We start from the raw sequence: 22,539 nt of genomic DNA on the forward strand, positions 1-22,539 counted from the left end.
AACCATGGCTTTAACCCTTTCGGCAACAAAACATGCTTGGATTTTTTTGGTCTCCTGTGGGTAGTTTGTTTTGAAAAGTTCCAGACCTCTCCAAACCTCTGGAACTGGGGAGGAATCCAGAAAATTCAATACTCTTTGTGCGTGATTCCATTTGGCCAGCAATTCTGTCAGCATGAGGCCAGGAACGTCAGAACTGGAGGGGTAGATTCTTCTCTTTTTATAACCATTCACTCCATCTTCTCTTTCCTTCCCTGTGTTGAATTCTAGATTGTAATTTCCTTGGACTGGGGACCTATAACTTCATTGTTTACTGTATAAAGTGTCTTGTGCCATATGTGCAGTGGTGGCATATTATAGATTTTTTTTAAAAAAAGAACAGTTCCTGCAGCTTTCATTCCATCTTCTGCTGCCTTCAGCTCTGTATGTTTGGCAGAAAATATCAGCAACTTCTCCCACCTGCTGACTTGCCAACTGGCTTGAGTTTTTGTGCCAAAATCCCTTTGGGCCAAAATTTCAAGCACCTTCTTTTAAAGAAAACCATTCTGTGGACAGAGGCCATGAGTTTCTTTCTTGCTCCATGATCCTTGGGCAACCTGTATATCATTGCAGAGAGCCAGGATGATGATGTGGTTTGAGAGTGTTGGACTTCTACTGGGAAGATCCAGGTTCAAATTCTCACTCAGCCATGATGTTACTTGGGTGATATTGGGCCAGTCACTCTTTCTCAGCCTCACCTACCTTCCAGGGTTGTTGTGAGGACAAAAAAGAAGGAACTATATACACCACCCTGAGCTCCTTGGTGGAAGGGTGGTATAAAAATGTGAAAAATAAATATACGGAGCGTGACCTGAACTCTGAAAAGACATATTACCTAGACCATGAGTGTGATTTTTCTACTAGCAAAAATGCAAAGAATTTAATGACAGCAAATCAGTGGGTCATCAAAGCCCTGGAAGGAATCTCTTGCCATGAAAACGGGGAGAGGGGAGAGACATAACCAACAGAAGCAGGCACCCAAGCAGGGCTGCTGAGAGCTGGCATTTGGGCTCAGGGCAAGGTGCTTTGAGGGTAAGAAATGCACTGAGAGTGAATTAAAGCTGTAGTGCAGGGGTCTCTAAACTTTTTGGCCAAAGGGCCACATCAAATATCTGGCACGGGGTCGAGGACCAGAAAAAAAATTAAATATATAATTTAAATAAATACATTAGAGATGGAACTTGGATGGATGAATGAATGAATGGGCTCAAATGTCCAGGATTTCTCCAAGCACCAACATAGCTCAAGAAATAAAGCACACACAAGTACAACTCTAGTTCTCTTTGGTCAGCTGGGCCAGAGGCTCTCAGGGGATCAGAGGCTGGCCAAATAGAGGCTCTCCGCGGGCCGCATTTGGCCCTCAGGCAGGGTTTGGAGACCCCTGCTGTAATGGAAACACAACCCTGGATAGGCTGAGATTGAGGCACCCAATTTTATTTTCTAAAAAATTTTGTTTTGTACTGTATAGTTTGTTTTACTGCGGCCCAGCATAAGAACAGCCCCACTGGATCAGGCCATAGGCCCATCTAGTCCAGCTCCCTGTATCTCACAGCGGCCTGTCAAATGCCCCAGGGGGAGCACACAAGACAATAAGAGACCTGCATCCTGGTGCCCTCCCTTGCCCCCAGGGGTTCCCCCCCAGCCCCCTCTCCTCAGGCCTGCACCTAACACAGTGGAGGCAAATAGTGGGGATTGGAAGGCATGCATCAGTAGGGGTTTGCTGCAGGAAGTCTGGCTTTCTCAGTCCTGGGGGGGGGGGAGAGGCAGGTTTTTAAGTAACTGGGTGACGGTCCCTGCTAATGCCACATTTAGTCCCGGTGGAGGCTGCTTACGTCACGATGTGTCAAGCGGGAGGCTGTGGCGGGCGATTGCATTAAGGATGGGTGCCTGTGTGCCAAGCCAGCTAATGTCCTTATTTGTAGAGAGCATCGATTCGGAGCGGACGGCTGTGTTCAGAGCCAGCCAGGAGACGCTCCAGCCTCTGTGACGCACGGAAGGGCCAGAGAGCCCGCTTGGACTTGCCAAGCTGCAGAGGGGTGGCTGGTTCTTTTTCCAGCGCTGCGTTTAGGGAGCAGATCAGCTGTTACTTAACTGTGAGAAGGAAAGGAAGATGAGCATCAAGAGGGGAGCCCTGTTTCGATTTGGGGCTGGCCCATCCATGGGGCTGGCTGAGATAGTCACCTAAGGCTGAAGACTGGTGGTGGGAGATCCCCAGCTTTCACATCTGTCCCACAGATCACCTCCTTTTCTCATGTCCTGGATTCAAAAAGGAAGAGAGAGAGGAGAGTAGTGGGCTAGAGTGTCTGACTTGCTAGCAGCTGAGCTTCATGGTTTTGGTGAAAGCTTCCTAGCCAGTGACAGGACCATTCAGTCTTGGAAAACCATGTTCTGACCAGATGTGCCCTAGTCATTGGCATCCCTAGATACACACCTGGTTGTTTTGGTTTTTTTTGCATCCTGGACATTTATATTCCAATGCAGTATATTTTTATTAGATGAACTTTTTTAATTTTTAAAATGCAAAAGTAGAGTTAGGGTTAGGGCTGCCAATGCCTAGGAACTGAGTAAGCAGAGAGCAAGAATTGATTGACAGATGCTGGCAAAAGCATCAAACCAATTCAGTGGTTTTTTTTTGGGGGGGGGAATAGCAGAGCACCCTCACCTCCAAGCACCCCTCAGTTTACTGAGCAACATCCTTCAGCAGGATGCATTTATTTCAGCCATATATCAGTTTGTGTTTGCCAAGCCTAAAAATAGCAAAGCTATAGGAATAGAGCCGAATGTTCTCTGGCATTCCTTTTTATCGCAGGGCTGGGGGAAATCGCTCGCTCGAGTGGATATATTTTAGGCTAATGTGACAGCCCGGCCCGTTGTGCGTTCCTGCCCTTCGAAGTTGCAGGGAAAGGTCAACTTGCTCTCGGGAATTAAGTGTTATTTATTGAGAATATTTAGAGGATGCCACTTTTCGACCAGGCTCTCAAAGTGGTTTACATAGCCAAAGGACGAGAGAAGATGGTTCTCTGTCCCCGAGGGGCTCACAATTCAAACAGAGGCACATAGGAGAAAAGGGAATAGTGGAGAGAAGATGATGCAATTATTCGGAGGCCTGTATTTAGGCTAAGTTGGGGTCCATGCATTGGTTAAATATTATGTGCTTAGTACAGACCTGCCCTGGTATCCATACGGGTTCCTCCTGCAAATACCAGAAACGGTGGCTATTGGGGACCCACTCCAAACATGTTTGGAAAGTGGGAAAAGCACCCCCAGTAACTCTGCTGCTTGTTTGGGATGGGTCCTGGCATCTGCAGATAATTGAAACCGTGGATAACCGGGGCCCGCCTGTAGATTGTAATGGTTGGCAACCTTCAGTCTCGAAAGACTATGGTAGAAGCCTACAGCACCAGGTATTCCCAGGCGGTCTCCCATCCAAGTACTAACCAGGCCTGACCCTGCTTAGCTCCCGAGATCAGACAAGATCGGGAGATAGTGTTCAGGACAGGGAGATGGTTGGCAACCTTCAGTCTCGAAAGACTATGGTAGAAGTCTACAGCACCCAGTATTCCCTGGCGGTCTCCCATCCAAGTACTAACCAGGCCTGACCCTGCTTAGCTTCCGAGATCAGACAAGATAGGGAGATAGTGTTCAGTATAGGGAGATGGTTGGCAACCTTTAGTCTCGAAAGACTATGGTAGAAGCCTACAGCACCCGGTATTCCCAGGCGGTCTCCCATCCAAGTACTAACCAGGCCTGACCCTGCTTAGCTTCCGAGATCAGACAAGATAGGGAGATAGTGTTCAGTATAGGGAGATGGTTGGCAACCTTCAGTCTCGAAAGACTATGGTAGAAGCCTACAGCACCCGGTATTCCCAGGCGGTCTCCCATCCAAGTACTAACCAGGCCTGACCCTGCTTAGCTTCCGAGATCAGACAAGATAGGGAGATAGTGTTCAGTATAGGGAGATGGTTGGCAACCTTTAGTCTCGAAAGACTATGGTAGAAGCCTACAGCACCCGGTATTCCCAGGCGGTCTCCCATCCAAGTACTAACCAGGCCTGACCCTGCTTAGCTTCCGAGATCAGACAAGATAGGGAGATAGTGTTAAGTATAGGGAGATGGTTGGCAACCTTCAGTCTCGAAAGACTATGGTATAAGCCTACAGCACCCGGTATTCCCAAGCAGTCTCCCATCTAAGTACTAACCAGGCCTGAGCCTACTTAGCTTCCAAGATCAGGGATGTGCAAGGTAACAGTTGCTGCTAGGGTATGCTCGTATATTGTAATGCTCGTAGATTGTAATACTAGCTTTGATAAGGGGTGAAAAACGTTCTTCAAGTGGTTTACAGAGCTAAATAGTCCAAATGAAAGGATGGCTCCTTGTTTTGAACAGGGGCGAATTTGGGGACTTGGAGGCACTGAAAAGAAGCTATGCTGCAGCTAAATAGTGGCAGCTGCTGTTCCATTGCTAAATATAAGAAACCGATTGCTTTCAAAGGTGCCTCTTTACTCAGTTAACATTGGCAGAAAGGCAGCATGCATGTTTCACTGATAAATGTGAAGGAGGTGGATTGTGGTGGCCATCTAAAGCAGCACAGCAGGACACCCCGATCTCTGTTCCTTGGAAATACAACCTGTAAGAAATGCTCTTGTATAGATCCCCTCGAATTCGGCGGGGTCTGTCTATGTGGACTTCCGACTTTGCCAATTTGCAGCTCTCCTTCATTTCAGGGGAACTTGTGCAGGAGAACTTCCCCATGTGTACAGGGATGAAGTGCCATTTGGTTAGTCTGTTTCAAGAACTAATACATGTAGGATTTCCCTGGTGCATTAGACAATGGGCATCTGAGCCCCCCACGTCTTCTCTTGACCCACACTAGGGGGGGTGAGGGGTGCGGGCTACACTGGGTGAATAATACCATCATGTTATATATCATTTGATGTGTAATTTCATGTAGAATGCAATGAAGTCAACTATGCTGAGATAGCTCTATTCTATCAAATGTTATAGCCAAAAAACCAGCGGGGGCAGGTTAATGGTGCCCATTCACTGGGGCATTGCCCTACCCACCGCATGGGTTCATGGGGGGGGTGATGTGCTGGCCTCCCACACCGGCTGACACGAACCCTCGTGACGCCACTGCCCCACACTTCTCCAAAAAAGCATTTCTCTCTGAGATGCTGTATTTCAACTTTTCTCTCCAGGAAGGCCTTTGGCCTCTTGTTCTCAAACCACAAAAGCTGAATTCTTTTAATCTCTATTTTGGAACCAGTTCAGGGAGACCAACTCAGACCCGGATTTTCGTGCCCAAACGTCTCAATCTAGATCAGGGGTGCCCAAACCCCAGTCCTGCGGCCACTTGCAGCCCTCGAGGTCACTCAATGTGGCCCTCAGGGAGCCCCCAGTCTCCAATGAGCCTCTGGCCCTCCGGAGTTTTGTTGGAGCCCACACTGGCCCAGTCGCCCTCAGTGTGAGGGCGACTGTTTGACCTCTCATGTGAGCTGTGGGGATGAGGGCTTCCTCCATTGCTTGTTGTTTCACGTCTGTGATGCAGTAGTGGCAGCAAAGGAAAGGCCAACCTTGCTCTGTGCAAAGCCTTTTAGAGGCCTTGAGCTACTGCAAGACCTTCATTTATATAAATTCCATGTCTAATATATTCATTTATGTAAATGTATTCAAATTTTAAATGTAAATTAATTCCCCCCCCCGGCCCCCGACACAGTGTCAGAGAGATGATGTGGCCCTCCTGCCAAAAACTTTGACACCCCTGGTCTAGATGTAAATTTTGGATGTAGTTATGGCCACATGTTGCCCGCCGTGCTACTAGATTCAGGGGATGGGATTTGGGCATTGAAATGAGCAGTGGGATTCAGACACATCACTCCAAAGTGCGCCGTCGCCGCCGATTCATTCGTTTTGTATGTGTTTGCATCCTGACTCAGCTGTTGATGGGGCTGAAAATAACCAGGTTGGGGCTGCCACTGAGGCTACAAATAGATTCGGTCTGTTTTTTTCCAGGAGGAATTTCAGCCTCTGCAAAATGAATAGGGACATAAGAACATAAGAACAGCCCCACTGGATCAGGCCATAGACCCATCTAGTCCAGCTTCCTGGATCTCACAGCAGCCCACCAAATGCCCCAGGGAGCACACCAGATAACAAGAGACCTGCAAGGCCTCCTGGGAATTGTAGTTAAGAACATAAGAACAGCCCCACTGGATCAGGCCAAGGCCCATCTAGTCCAGCTTCCTGTATCTCACAGCAGCCCACCAAATGCCCCAGGGAGCACACCAGATAACAAGAGACCTGCAAGGCCTCCTGGGAATTGTAGTTAAGAACATAAGAACAGCCCCACTGGATCAGGCCATAGACCCATCTAGTCCAGCTTCCTGTATCTCACAGCGGCCCACCAAATGCCCCATAGTTTGGATCAGAAGACCCCAATTTAATGGAACTTCTCAGCATTTGGGAAGGTGTGTGTAACCCGATTAGTCTCTGGTCAATGCTCCCAGGATAGTCCACAGGCTTGCTTACCTTGATGGGAGCTGGACTGGTCCTCTTGGAAGAAGCCCCACCCAGTTTGGGAAGCTGAAATCCTTGCTCCTCATCCATCTTGTGCGGCACCCTGGCCTTGTTCTCCTGGCCTCCCTGTTTTGTCCTGCTCAAAGGCTCTTTGTGCTCAATTGCACACTGGGGGGGGGGGGGGTTTAGAGATTTTTGCAGCTGCCCTGCAAGGAAGACAAAAGCTTCCTTTGGAGGACAATTAACCCTTATCCCCCTGGAACATCCAAAGTCATGATTGTGGCCAATGAGTTTGGTTGGAGAATTCTCTCTCTCTCTCTGAAGCTTCATAGCAAAGAGAGCAATAGTCCCTAGCTCACTTAAAAAAAAAAAAGTGAGCTAGGAACTATTGCTCTCTTCTGATCTTGGAAGCTAAGCAGGGTCAGGCCTGGTTAGTACTTGGATGGGAGACCGCCTGGGAATACTAGGTGCTGTAGGCTTCTACCATAGTCTTTCGAGACTGAAGGTTGCCAACCATCTCCCTATACTGAACACTATCTCCTGATCTTGTCTGATCTCTGAAGCTAAGCAGAGTCAGGCCTGGTTAGTACTTGGATGGGAGACCGCCTGGGAATACTAGGTGCTGTAGGCTTATACCATAGTCTTTCGAGACCGAAGGTTGCCAACCAACCACTTTTTTTTAAAACGAATGTCCAACTTAATGTGTTCTCCAGCTTTTTACTGATAGGGTTTGAACCAATGTAATCAGGAGCAAACAGTGAGGTGGGCAGAAGGGGCGAAAGAACGACCTTTGCGGGTCTTGTGCAGGCAGTACTTCCTTCTCTGCCCCTCTGATCAAACAGCTTGCTCTCCAAGGGACAATGGGTTTCTGGAGAGCAACTTGACTGATCTTGTCTGATCTTGGAAGCTAAGCAGGGTCAGGCCTGGTTAGTACTTGGATGGGAGACCGCCTGGGAATATCAGGTGCTGTAGGCTTATACCATAGTCTTTCGAGACTGAAGGTTGCCAACCACTTGACTGATTAGGGGGAGGGAGGGAAAGGAACTGCATGTGCGAGACTCATGTGGGACTCGCTCTCACATGAGACTCATCCCCTCTGCCTCATCAGCTTGGTCTCAGAGGTCCTCTGCAAGGAGTGGACCACTGGGAACAAGCCCCTGAATCTAGAGGTATGCAGATGACTCTAGATGTTTGTCATGCAACTCCAGATCTTTGGCTCAGCCCTGTTGGCGTTCTGAGGGCTCTTTTGGGAATTGTGTGCCCCTGGCATGTGCCCAGCTAGGCCAGCCCTCTGGAATGTTACAAGAGCAGGAGGCATGGGCTATAGGTTGAGCTGTCAGCTTGCCTTGAAGATGCTAAGCAGGATCAACCTTGGATTGGCCTAGGATGGGAAACCAGACCTTGCTGACGGGGATTGTGGAGGAGTCAACTGAGAAGAGATGGAGAACATCTTGAGAACCTGGTGAGGTATAATTTGGGGCTGCCTGTGAAAGCTTGGAGAGTACAAGAGTGGAGTCAGGATGACAAAAGAGAAACAGTTGGGTTCTATGAATTCCTCTCAATACTAATAAAGAACCCATTTGAAAAAGAGGCAGTATATAAATACCTAAATAAAGATCCAACCAGTTCAGGTGTCAACCATTGCACTGAAAGCAACTGAGTGTTTCACGGGTTGAGTCTCTACTTTGTCTTGCTTGGCAGCCACCTGGTTTGACTTCTGTCTAGAGCAGGGGTGCCCAAACCCCGGCCCTGGGGCCACTTGCGGCCCTCAAGGCCTCTCAATGTGGCCCTCAGGGAGCCTCCAGTCTCCAATGAGCCTCTGGCCCTCCAGAGATTTGTTGGAGCCCACACCGGCCCGACGCAACTGCTCTCAGCTTGCGGGAAACAGCTTGACCTCTCGCGCAAGCTGCAGGCCGAGGGCTCCCTCCACTGCTTGTTGTTTCACGTCTGTGATGCAGTAGCGGCAGCAAAGGAAAGGCCAGCCTTGCTTTGTGCAAGGCCTTTTATAGGCCTTGAGCTATTGCAAGACCTTCAGTCATTCGTACAAGTTCATCTTTAATATATTCATTTATGTAAACTAATGTAAATTTATTCAAATTTTAAATGTAAATTAATTCTTTCCCCCCCCCCCCCGGCCCCCGACACAGTGTCAGGGAGCTGATGTGGCCCTCCTGCCAAAAACTTTGGACACCCCTGGTCTAGAGAGGCAAAATGTCACCCTGCACTTGGTGCCTTCCTTGATGTCACTTCCTCTTGGTTTCAATGCACCTCCTGTGAGAGTTTCTCTTATGGTCTGATCTGCCTGTATTGTTCTGAGACTTCATTTCTCTCCCAGCACTGCACTCCAGGGTCACATTTTTGTTCATTGCCCATTTTTTTTGCTCCTTCGTTTCCATCAATGCATCTCATGCCCGGGGGTGGGTGGGGGGTTTATAGCTCAATCTGAAGAACAGTTACAAAACAAAACAGTTGGAGAAATGGATTGTTTCATTAGTTGCCAGGCAGGAAAAGGCACTTTTGTGGGTGGGTTTGTCGACACTCCCCAAGCAATCTGGTTGATCTACATTCCCAATTCTGGGAAGCTCTCTTGACCTGTGGGCAGCCAAATGGTTCCCCGAAAGAATAAACACTGGGGGGAGATGAACTGGTGAGTCACTCTGGTTATGAGCTTTTGGTGCTTCTTTATATACCATTTCAGCAATATTGTATAGAGATTGTATTGTATATTGCAGTGTTTCTCAAACTGTGGGTCGGGACCCACTAGGTGGGTTGCTAACCAATTTCAGGTGGGTCCCCATTCAATTCAATATTTTAAAAAAAATATATTAGACTTGATGTTCCCATGGTTATTGACTGCATTTCGGGAAATGTATATGCTTTCAAAATTGATAGTCAGTGGGGCTTACTCCTGGGTAAGTGTGGGTAGGATTACAGTCTAGGATTTTTAAAAATTCTCCTGCTTGATGTCACTTCCGGTCATGACATCACTTCTGGTGGGTCCTGACAGATTCTCATTCTAAAAAGTGGGTCCTGGTGCTAAATATGTGAGAACTACTGGTATATTGTATATTTGTAGAGACTCAGCAAGGAAGATTTCTCATCCCTTGCAACATTGTGCGGATGGAAATAGGGGCAGAGGGTAAGGGGGAGTGTTGGATGGGCATTGCGCTGGCAAGGGGTGTGTGGAGGCAACTGGTAGAGGGTCACCATCGGAGGATATGAATGCCATTTGGGACTAGGCTGGCTCCAGCCATGATTTGATTTGATCGAAACTCTCCCAATGCTCCTCTCAGTCCACGCTGCACCTTGCCTGTTTGTGTTTGCATGGCAATTATTATGCCAGATAGTTTATTTGCATTGCAATTTTGCTGTGTGTGCAGCAGATATGCTACATCATCTTTGCAAACAGTGGTGTGTGTGTTCTCCAAGTTTAGCAAAGAGCATTATAGGGGTGCCATTAAGGATGATACTGTCAATCCTCTCACCTAAGTTTCCTTCCAGATTTTTGATCTCGTCTCTGAAATGGAATTAATGCATTCAGGACCCTTCATTTTTGAAATGGTCCAAATTTTATACAGCATGAATAGTTCCCTGGGGCTTTCACTTCTATACGTTTATGCCTTCTCCAATCCTCCATAACACTGACCCGCAAGCGTGCATCGATAAAACACTGTAAGGAAGTGACCTTGCTGTGATCCTACCTACAGGATTTAGTTCAAACTACTTGGTGAGTGTTTTGCCCATGCGCGGGGAGAGCATCACGTGCACCCCAGTAGAACACTGCAATAAAACCTCAAACTGGCCTTTTTGCAGCATTTTGACAGTGCGCAGTGACCTTGCTGTGATCCTATGGGATTTGGGTAAAGCTATTTGGTGAGGTGTTTTGCCCATGCGCAGGAGAGCATCATGCGCGCCTCAGTAGAACACCGCAATAAAACCTCAAACTGGCCTTTTTGCAGCGTTTTGACAATGCACAGTGATCTTGCTTTGATCCTATGGGATTTGGTTAAAGGTATTTGGTGAGGTGTTTTGCCCATGCGCAGGAGCGCATCATGCGCAGCTCAGTAGAACACTGCAATAAAACCTCAAACTGGCCTTTTTGCAGCATTTTGACAGTGCGCAGTGACCTTGCTGTGATCCTATGGGATTTAGTTAAAGGTATTTAGTGAGGTGTTTTGCCCATGCGCAGGAGCGCATCATGCGCACCCCAGTAGAACACTGCAATAAAACCTCAAACTGGCCTTTTTGCAGCGTTTTGACAATGCACAGTGATCTTGCTTTGATCCTATGGGATTTAGATAAAGGTATTTGGTGAGGTGTTTTGCCCATGCGCAGGAGCGCATCATGCACACCCCAGTAGAACACTGCAATAAAACCTCAAACTGGCCTTTTTGCAGCATTTTGACAATGTGCTGTGATCTTGCTTTGATCCTATGGGATTTGGTTAAAGGTATTTGGTGAGGTGTTTTGCCCATGCACAGGAGCGCATCATGCGCACCTCAGTAGAACACTGCAATAAAACCTCAAACTGGCCTTTTTGCAGCATTTTGACAATGCACAGTGATCTTGCTTTGATCCTATGGGATTTGGTTAAAGGTATTTGGTGAGGTGTTTTGCCCATGCACAGGAGTGCATCATGCGCACCCCAGTAGAACACTGCAATAAAACCTCAAACTGGCCTTTTTGCAGCGTTTTGACAATGTGCAGTGACCTTGCTGTGATCCTATGGGATTTGGGTAAAGCTATTTGGTGAGGTGCTTTGCCCATGCGCAGGAGAGCATCATGCGCGCCTCAGTAGAACACTGCAATAAAACCTCAAACTGGCCTTTTTGCAGTGTTTAGACAATGTGCACAGGCGCACTGGTAACAAAGGAGGAATGAAAGCTGCAAATGAACGGAATGCTTGCAAAACTGTAGTATATGAACATGTTTTGATTGCAGAATTAATTGTAGAATTTCTTCTGGTTGAACCAAAATTAAAGGGTTCAGCATAGTAGTGTAGAGACTATTGGGTGAAACCAAATCCTCTGGAGGCATTACTTTGTTTGAGAAGTCCATTCCCCCCCCTCCCCCGCATTTTGTCCTCCAGAGTGCTTTGCTTTGTCATGTTGCAAATTGCAGTTAGGAATGAGACACCTGCTGCAGGGGCCAGAATGCTCATTTGCATTACAAAACCACTTCCCCTCTGCTTTCTTTTCTCTGTGAACACTGATCAGATCGGATATTAGCATAAATAGCAGGAGGGAGCCTCTGAGATGCTGTGAGGCTCCTGGATGTAAACACTGCTCAGGCTTTATAGGAATCCATATGTCTGTGGGGAAGACATCGACCCATTTGGCAGCTGGATTAGGCAGCTCAAAACTACGCAGAAATATCTAACTTGGAAGCTGGATCTGTTCCATTGTAAGGACTGTGACTTAAAAGCAGTGCTGAAATGACCTTACCTTGTGTGGTAGCACAACAAAAAAGATAGGCTAATTAACCAATTTCTGCCTAACCCACAGGTGTACACATTGATTGCTGTTGCATATATGCAACATTGGGCTGAAATGGCTTAAACAACCATTACCTGAACGATGTGGGCTGCAGCCATCGAAAGGGAGGGCAAAACAGAGAGGGAAAGATATAGTATCAAGTCCAGTTCTTACTTAGTCCATAGATTCCCTATTGGGTTTTGCCAAGGGTCAAACTAGATGGGACCCAGAATGTATCTATTTTTTTAAAATGTATATAGTAAATAGTATACAGGGGAGTCAAAATGGAGCAAAATTGTGGCAGGAGATTGGAGGTGGTAAGAAGCTGCCCCCACTGAGGTTCTAGATCATGTCCTTCAGCTAATTTCTTTATTGTCCACATGTTTATACTGCCCTTCCTCCGAAGGATCTCAGGGTGGTATATATATTTTTGTTCTCACAACGACCCTGTGAGGTAGGTGAGGCTGAGACAGAGTGACTGGTGTGAGGTCATCCAGGAAACTTGGTGACTGAGCTGGGATTTGAACCGTGATCTTCCAGGTTGAAGCCCGACTCCCCAACCACTACACTGTATCCACGGGGGCTAATTAAACAAGTCATGGAGTCTGGGGGGGGGGGGTGTCTTGTCAACGAATCCAGCTCCTTGATTGTTGCCACAGTTCAGCCTTTATTTTTTCTCACCTGGTTAGGTAGCAATCTGGAGAAACAAGGTCATTCTGAATCATGGCTGAGCAGGGATTTGAACCTGGCTCTTCCATATCTAAATCCAACACCACTACGGGCACAATCCTAACCAGGTCTACTCAGAAGTAAGTCCGATTTTACTCTCAGGAAAGTGTGGTTAGGATTGCAGCCTACATAATCTTGATTCTCAGGATGGATTGTTAATAAATAATAATAATGGCTTTCAATTCAGTCAGGTGGATAGCCCATCTTCACTGTTCAGCATATACTATAACTATTTCTCAGGTTCTGCTCCCTGCCTGTAAACCTAGACACAAGGTCAGAGTTGAATGGATTGTACCCAAGTATTACTGTTGGTAACCTTCAGTCTCGAAAGACTATGGTATCGCGCTCTGAAAGGTGGTTCTGGAACAGCGTCTAGTGTGGCTGAAAAGGCCGATTCGGAGTGACAAACCCTTCCACACCGGGAGCAAGTGCAGTCTGTCCCTGGTCTGTCTCCCTGGCTATGGGCCTTCTTCCTTCTTTGCCTCTTAGCCTCAGACTGTTGGCCAAGTGTCTCTTCAAACTGGGAAAGGCCATGCTGCACAGCCTGCCTCCAAGCGGGCCGCTCAGAGGCCAGGGTTTCCCACTTGTTGAGGTCCACTCCTAAGGCCTTCAGATCCCTCTTGCAGATGTCCTTGTATCGCAGCTGTGGTCTACCTGTAGGGCGCTTATGCAAGTGGAATTTGCAGAACTCGGCATCCTGAGAATTTCAGCTCCCAAAGAAAAACAAAAAGCCACGCTTCTAGTCCTTATGACTTAGAAAGTGCAGCGTGCAAGTGGGGAATGCAGATACCTGGGGGGGGGCCCCTATATTACCCTGTGTTGCATCACTGAAAAGGAGAAGCCAAAATGGTTGGCAACCTTCAGTCTGGAAAGACTATGGTAGAAGCCTACAGCACCCGGTATTCCCAGGCGGTCTCCCATCCAAGTACTAACCAGGCCTGACCCTGCTTAGCTTCCGAGATCAGACAAGATCGGGAGATAGTGTTCAGTATAGGGAGATGGTTGGCAACCTTCAGTCTCAAAAGACTATGGTGTAAGCCTACAGCACCTGGTATTCCCTGGCGGTCTCCCATCCAAGTACTTACCAGGCCCGACCCTGCTTAGCTTCCGAGAACAGAAAAGATCGGGCATGTGCAGGGTAATAGTTAGTATGCCTAAGCAGCAAATATTTGCATTTATCTTTGGTTTCTTGGCTTATTCCAGACGCAGATTCCAGCTTTGCTTCTTACCACCCTCTCCTTTTCTATTGCAAGAGTACCACACGTAGCCCTGAACATAGATTATAAATCATGCTGCGCGTGGAGATTGATGACGGTTACCGTTGCACATACAAGACAGAGGTGGCTACCCATTCCTCACAGTTGACAGGTACAGCATGCACCTTTTCATTACGCAGAAGATGAACTTCCACCAGTGCGCTCAGTTGCAGTAATGTACAGTTGTATTTGAATTGGCCTCGTTCAATGCTCTCTGAGGTTTGGTTTGCAGAGCTGCAATGTGGTGTGGCTTTGGACAGCCTGAGAATTGGGAGTTTCCTTTTGGGGGGAAAAAAGTATGTTGCTAGTCCTCATGATTGTACAGGAGATAGCCCTTGCGCACACCATTCTTCCTTTTTCTGTTCCGGTGGCGTCACTAGGAGGATGCAGGGGGTGGCAGTCCACACCGGGTGATGTGCGCGGGGGGGGGGGGGTGACACCACTACTGGCCAAAATTTTTAAAATCTTGGCATTCTTGAATAATACCATCCTGTTATGTCATTTGATGTGTAACTTCACGCAGAATGCAATGTAACAAACTGCACTGAAATATCTCTTTCTTTCTTTCTTTCTTTCTTTCTTTCTTTCTTTCTTTCTTTCTTTCTTTCTTTCTTTCTTTCTTTCTTTCTTTCTTTCTGAAACCTTTATCGGCATATCAAACGATTAACAATTGTACTTTACAATTGACATGACAATTTGCATAACACTCAACAATTTAAACAAGATAGTAGAATTATTTAAATTCTAACAGCGTTACTTTAAGGATCTCGGATAAATAACCAGCAACAGCTGCAGTTAGGGAATCACAAACATCACTCATAAACTTGGAGAGAATAATATCAGAGGGGATAAAGTCAGAAGGGATCCAAGAATCAAGGTAATGATTCCGAATATCAAAGTGTGCTGGGCAAAGAAAGAGTATATGAAACAAAAAAATCAGGAGTCTCATGACAAAAGAGGCAGAGCCTTTTCTCCCGTGGAATGTTAAAAAAAAAACGGCCAGAATGAACTGCCGACTGGAAAATATTGAGGCGAGCTAACATAAAGGCTCTTCTATGTAACGGATTGGTTAATGTATAAAAATAATTAGATGCATGATTAAAGGATGGGGCCAAACCAAGGGAAAGAGGGGAACAAACAGAATTGAGACTATTATTTAGATAATTGAATTCAAGTGCTAAGAGCTTGTCTTTTATCAATGAATATGCTCTTGGAAGACTCATATCTGCCAGGGATTCTAATGAGAGGTCGAGAGAAGCAAGTTTATTTTCTATCAACCGAAACCAAGAAGAAAAATAAGAATCTCTTAACAAATCATATAATAAGGAACCGGAATGAGAATTTAAAAACAGCTTAAGCCAATATTTAAAAGTAAGTAACCAGGCTGTAGTTGTTGGATACCTAATTCTAGGATACCTAATTCTAGGATAATTGTGGAAACACGAATTAAATTTGGAATCCCTAGAATTCTACGAAAAAAAGATGCTGCGATCTGATCAATATCCTTATTCATTACTTTAATCCAAATTGGGGCACCATAAAACAAATGAGAAAGAATTTTGGACTGAAAGATCTGGATAGCAGCAGGAACATACTAGTTACCTGAAATATCTCTATTCTATCAAAAGTTATAGCCAAAAAATAGTGAAAGGAGGAGGACCATCATAGAGTTGAAATGCTAGCCTCCCATACTGGGTGACACAAACCCTGGTGATGCTGCAGTTCTGTCCCGTCTGTCATTGATTCTTTGCCCAGAATTCCAAATGTTTTAAAACATTTACTCAGAAGAATAAATTAGAGGCACAGAAATACACATATATATCATCTATAGCATCCTGATTAAAATTTTTTTGTTCCTACAGCTTGATTGGAAGCATGCTTGCTCAGAAAGCAACCATGGTTTACTTGGAGAGTCAGTGCAGTGTAGTATCTAAAAGACTGGCAGTGCAATCCTATGCATGTCTACTCAGAAGTAAGACCCATTATGTTCAATGGGGCTTACTCCCGGGAAAGTGTGCCTGGGATTGCAGCCTGAATCATGAAGTCCCTGATTCAATTCTTGCCTTCAAGGGATTCACTAAACCTGCAATTCGGTGGTTCCCAAACTGTGGGTCGGGACCTGATTTTGGGTGGGTCCTGTAGCAGTTAAGCAGAGCCTCCAGTGAAAAGGTCAGATAACTAAAGAAAAATAAGGCGCATGTGCCCCTTATGGGGGGACAATGTAGACTATGGGGGGACGACGACAATGTAGACTTTGCCCCACAGTTATGGGGCATACTTATAGCTGATACAAACAGGACTTTCTCCCAGATAAGGGGATATACAATTGAAATGTCAGTTGCAGAATGTCAGTGTTTATTTCATAACATGGTACAGTCCTGTCCTGGCAAGACCTTTCCAGTCAAGGCTGTACACCTCAGGGACTGCTGGAACAGCTGGAGTGAAAAGCTGGGCAGGGCCTGAGAGTAACACTGGGATTATTGAGCCCCGTGCAGCAAGCGGAAGAAGAATTTTGTTGTGTGAAGGGAGAGTAATTAATGTGAGGGATTTGCAGCTAGAGGCTGTGATAACAACGGCCATAAACATGTGCGCAATTTGTAATATTAATGGTACAAGCGCCTTCCCCGGGGTATCGCATCAAAGGAGTGGAAAGGGTTTCACGTGCTTGGTTAATTAACAAGCAGGCTTGCAGCTCTGAGAAGGTAGGTGGAGATGGCCCACCTGGAGGAGGCGAAAGTTGCTCCCCTGGAATGCATTATGAAAAGAATTCATTGCATCCTTTGAAGTGATCACCACTCTTGAATTGTCCCAGCCTTCCTTCAAGGAGCTTAGCAGAATCCTGTTTTATCCTTGCAGTGAACAGGGTGGTCATGAATGGCCAAAGACCAACCCAATAAAAGTTTGGGTCAAATGGTGGAATCTGACCCCAGATTTCCTTGCTCAGAGTCTGAAGATGATCAGAAGATCTTACCATAACATTATCCTGGGATGGGGGGGGGGGGGGTGGGACAAAAGCAATGGCTTTTGACATTGTGATATGGCAAATTTGCCTGGTGTGGACTTCCCCTAAGCAGTGGAGAAGTCTGGACAACTTTTGCATGACCTTTCCTATGTGGGAAACTGGGACACTCAGAAGTGCAACAACCACCAGGGTGGGTGGGAAACATTAAGTGCCAGTATGCACCACAGAACCCCCCTCCCCCCCCACTGGATCAGGCCCAAGGATTCTCTAGCTCAGGCCTTCTGTTTCTCAAAGTGGTCGACCAGTTGTCTCTGGGTAGCCACCAACTGGAGAGGAAGGCAGACCTTTCACCCACCATTCCTGTCCTGCAATTGGTTTTGAGATGACAGTGATGATGACAATGGCCACCAGGTAAAGGGAGGAGTCAAAGTGGGCAGGTGGGATAGAGAATGATTACCCCTGCTTACTGGGCAAAGAGGCACCATCCAAAGTGATGGCCTCTCATATTTAACAGGGGAAGAGCAACTGTACCTCTTTGCTCGGCGTGGAGTCTTTTCCAGTGGCTATTGGCTGGTGTCTTTTCTGCTTCCTTTTTAAGACTGTGAGCCCTTTGGGGCAGGGAATCATTTACAGCAGTGTTCTTCAATCTGTATGTTGTGACTCCAAGGGGGTTGCAAAGCCCCATTTGGGGAGGTTGTGGCAACCTTTCACAGTCTCCGACAAGAGCAAAAATGGCTCTAGCTTTGCTCAGCTAGTTCACGCGATTATCCACGTCTTCGAGAGAGGGCTTGGATCCACTCTAATCATGGTACTGAGTTCTGGAGAGAATCCTGCACTGTTTCTTCTTGCTGCCTTGCCCTGCAGCTCTTAAGGTTGGCCCTGCTCAGGCTGCTACATATAAGAACATAAGAACAGCCCCACTGGATCAGGCCATAGGCCCATCTAGTCCAGCTTCCTGTATCTCACAGCGGCCCACCAAATGCCCCAGGGAGCACACCAGACAACAAGAAGACCTGCAAGGCATTCTGGGAATTGTAGTTAAGAACATAAGAACAGCCCCACTGGATCAGGCCATAGGCCCATCTAGTCCAGCTTCCTGTATCTCACAGCGGCCCATCAAATGCCCCAGGGAGCACACCAGATAACAAGAAGACCTGCAAGGCATTCTGGGAATTGTAGTTAAGAACATAAGAACAGCCCCACTGGATCAGGCCATAGGCCCATCTAGTCCAGCTTCCTGGATCTCACAGCGGCCCACCAAATGCCCCAGGGGGCACATCAGATAAACAAGAGACCTCATCCTGGTGCCCTCCCTTGCATCTGGCATTCTGACATAGCCCATTTCTAAAATCTACCTCACAGGGTTGTTTGGGGGGGGGGGGGAAAGAAAGCAGGAGAGGGTCTGGGTCCCAGCATCCTCTGTGTGCTGGGAAGGAAAGATAGGCAAACACCTACAAACACTTTCAGACCGTCCTGGATTGTTGATCTGGGCACCCTTAGCTTGGTTGGCACATTCTCTGCCACCGATCAGCCACAGAGCCAGGGAAGTTCTTGCTGCAGTGAAAAAGCTGCGTCACTGATTTGAATCTCTCCTCTCCTGTATCAGTGGGACTTGTCTTGAGTATAGCGACTCAGTGAAAGGGGGGGGGGGAGTAGAGGGAGGGAAGCAAGATGCAGGATCTTCTTTGAGCTGGCCTGTTCAGGACAATGTGGAGCACAGAGGCAAAAAGCCATATATATATCAAAGGGGTTTGGAGGATCCTAATGCAGAGCCCTCAATTCTTACAACTGATCTCAAGCATCGATCAAAGAAAGGAACAGGTAATCCAGGCAGGGCACAATGGCCAACCCTGTCCGCAATACAGAGGCAGGGCCAGATCTAGGTTGCACGTTAAGTAAGCTGCAGCTTAGGGCCTTGCACTATGAACAGCCTCTAAATAGGAGAGAAATCAGAAAGGCAATAAGAGTTTAGCTTAAAGGCATTTCATAATCCAAGCAGGCTCAGTGTAAAATATTATGTTTATTGAATTTTTTTGTAGCACCTTCCCTTGCGAATAGCTGCAGATGTGTAAAGCTTTAATATTCCTATTTTGGGAATTTTTTGGGAAAAATTCCTATTTTGGGAGTAATTTCTTTATTTTTGGTTGGTAATGCTTAACCTGGTCTCGTGGAGGGGCCAGCTCTGATCTTGATAGCTAGGAAAACATGCCCGTGGTACACATAAACCAACGGGTGGGAGATTTAGAATGGACAAAAGGAGGTGGTACACACAGGGCCTGTGTGTTACGGAACTCCTTGCCACAAGAGATAGCAAGGGGATCTGTGGAACTCCTTGCCACAGGATGACGTTGAGGGCCAGTAGCTTGGATGGCTTTAAGCCATTTCTGCCCAACGTTGCATAGATGCAACAGGGATAAAATATGTACACCTGTGGGTTGGGTAAAAATGGGTAAAAGGGGTTGGACAAATTCAAGATCTATCGATGGCTATTAGTCGGGATGGCTATGCACACCAGTGGCTTTAAGAGCTTTGGCTCTATAGGTTCTCAGATTATTGTTCTCAGTGTGGTTGGAGTTGAGTTGTGTTGTCTTTTACTCCAGTGTCTACCTTTCGTGGATAGTGGTGGCTGCATGTCTATCTAAAAAGACTTTGTTTTGTGATGTCCTGGGAGTCTAAGCAAATAAAATGGAACTGAAGCTGAACCCTGCTATGCAAAAGACGCTTCAGGTCTAGGGGTATCTTGGAAAATTTTTGTGGAAAATCCGGTCATGCAGGAGCTCGTTCTGACACACCTTCAATCAAGCCCCATTAAGGCTACATGTCAACGGTTCCAAAATAGAAATGACTGATGCAAACCCAACCTCTGGACTGTTTTTTCTGCACAGATAATTTTATGAGAATAAAATGGCCAATACTATAATCTCATTGTAGAAACTGATGGTCAGGTGTGCACCTGGAGTACTGGGTCCAGTCCCACATCTAAGAAGGACATAGTAGACCTGGAGAAGGTGCAGAAGAGAGCGACCAAAAATGATTACTGGGCTGGGGCACCTCCCTTATGAGGAAAGGCTACATCATTTGGGGCTCTCCAGCCTAGAAAAACAGGGCCTGAAGAGGGACATGATTGGAACGTACAAAATTATGCAGGGGATGGATAGAGTGGATAGAGGGATGATCTTCTCCCTCTCACACAACACCAGAACCAGCAGACGGCCACTAAAATTGAGTGGCAGGAGAGTTAGAACAGGCAAAAGAAAATATTTCTTTATGCAGGAGTTCCTGTGGAACCCCTTGCCACAGGATATGATAATGGCATCTGGCCTAGATGCCTTTCAAAGGGGTTTTGACAGACTAATGGATTAAAAGTCCATCATAGGTTACAAGCCATGGGAAGTCGGCTATCTCTGAATGCCAGATGCAAGGGAGAGCGCCAGGATGCAGGCATCTTGTTGTCTTGTGTACTTCCTGAGGCATCTGGTGGGCCACTGTAAGATACAGGAAGCTGGACTGGATGGGCCTTTGTTCTGATCCAGCAGGACTCTTCATATGCTGAAAATGCCTTGGGAAGAACAGCTTCCTGATAATGCAGAAATATGTCCTTATTCTCTCTCTCTCTGTCCTCCTTGACGACCCTTTTGGGGCATGGGCCGGTCATCTCCTGTTGTTGACTGCTGGAATGTCCTCTTCATTGGGTCTCCCACTGGTTCATGTCAACCCCCACACCACCATCCAGCACCAGGCTACCAAAAGCAGGCACCTCTCTAGTTTCTCTGACCACATTGTCCCACTCCTTAAATCTCTTCTCTGGCTTCTGTACTCTGCACAAGCTCCTTGTCCCAGCCTTCAACATTCTCCGCATCTGGGCCAGTTTCTTGGCTCTCATATCTTGTTCCATGCCTCCCCTTGACCTTTGCTTCTCCATCTCCAACTTCCTCCCATGGCGCTGACCTTTTCTGCCCCTCTACCTGGAATCCTGGGAACACTCCCCACCCAAATTCCCTTCTCCAAACCCACCTTTTTTTATGAAGCACAGTGTTTTACTTCTCTTTCCCTAAGGTCGCAAAGCTGAAATGCACGTAACTGATGTTTGTTTCCCCTGCCTCAGTTTCTCTCCCCTTCCTCCATCTCCCTTGCGTTGATATCTAGATTGCAGTCTGCTTGGGGCAGAGACATGTCTCATTGCTACACCATAAAATGCCCTTGGCTCGACAAGGACCTGACTGATACTGTACTCAAGCCTACATAAACCAACATCAAAGAACAGCATCCTCTTTTCTTGTGTCCTCCTTCCTCCAATGGTTGGCAACCTTCAGTCTGGAAAGACTATGGTAGAAGCCTACAGCACCCGGTATTCCCAGGCGGTCTCCCATCCAAGTAATAACCAGGCCTGACCCTGCTTAGCTTCCGAGATCAGACAAGATCGGGAGATAGTGTTCAGTATAGGGAGATGGTTGGCAACCTTCAGTCTGGAAAGACTATAGTATAAGCCTACAGCATCCAGTATTCCCAGGCGGTCTTCCATCCAAGTACTAACCAGGCCTGACCCTGATTAGCTTGCGAGATCAGACAAGATCGGGAGATAGTGTTCAGTATAGGGAGATGGTTGGCAACCTTCAGTCTGGAAAGACTATAGTATAAGCCTACAGCACCCGGTATTCCCAGGCGGTCTCCCATCCAAGTACTAACCAGGCCTGACCCTGCTTAGCTTCCAAGATCAGACAAGATCGGGAGATAGTGTTCAGTATAGGGAGATGGTTGGCAACCTTCAGTCTGGAAAGACTATGGTAGAAGCCTACAGCACCCGGTATTCCCAGGCGGTCTCCCATCCAAGTACTAACCAGGCCTGACCCTGCTTAGCTTCCCAGATCAGACAAGATCAGGAGATAGTGTTCAGTATAGGGAGATGGTTGGCAACCTTCAGTCTGGAAAGACTATGGTAGAAGCCTACAGCACCCGGTATTCCCAGGCGGTCTCCCATCCAAGTAATAACCAGGCCTGACCCTGCTTAGCTTCCGAGATCAGACAAGATCGGGAGATAGTGTTCAGTATAGGGAGATGGTTGGCAACCTTCAGTCTTGAAAGACTATAGTATAAGCCTACAGCACCCGGTATTCCCAGGCGGTCTCCCATCCAAGTACTAACCAGGCCTGACCCTGATTAGCTTGCGAGATCAGACAAGATCGGGAGATAGTGTTCAGTATAGGGAGATGGTTGGCAACCTTCAGTCTGGAAAGACTATAGTATAAGCCTACAGCACCCGGTATTCCCAGGCGGTCTCCCATCCAAGTACTAACCAGGCCTGACCCTGCTTAGCTTCCGAGATCAGACAAGATCAGGAGATAGTGTTCAGTATAGGGAGATGGTTGGCAACCTTCAGTCTGGAAAGACTATGGTAGAAGCCTACTGCACCCGGTATTCTCAGGCAGTCTCCCATCCAAGTACTAACCAGGCCTGACCCTGCTTAGCTTCTGAGATCAGACAAGATCAGGCATCTGTAGGGTAATTTCCTTCCCGTTCCAAGTCATTTCTGTTTACCTAGATTGTAAGCCCCTCGGGGCAGGAACTTG

The 22,539-nt window shown here is 47.0% G+C and overlaps 3 pseudogenes; all 3 read right to left on the reverse strand.

Moving 5' to 3' along the window:
- Nucleotides 1–3,425: 3,425 nt before the first annotated feature.
- LOC136634622 (5S ribosomal RNA) lies at nt 3,426–3,548 on the reverse strand (annotated as a pseudogene).
- A 10,090-nt stretch (nt 3,549–13,638) lies between these two features.
- Nucleotides 13,639–13,761, reverse strand: LOC136634811 (5S ribosomal RNA; annotated as a pseudogene).
- Nucleotides 13,762–22,217: 8,456 nt separating this feature from the next.
- Nucleotides 22,218–22,340, reverse strand: LOC136635023 (5S ribosomal RNA; annotated as a pseudogene).
- Nucleotides 22,341–22,539: the final 199 nt, after the last annotated feature.

The sequence above is a fragment of the Tiliqua scincoides genome, chromosome 14 (assembly GCF_035046505.1).
Source record: "Tiliqua scincoides isolate rTilSci1 chromosome 14, rTilSci1.hap2, whole genome shotgun sequence".
NCBI lineage: Eukaryota > Metazoa > Chordata > Lepidosauria > Squamata > Scincidae > Tiliqua > Tiliqua scincoides.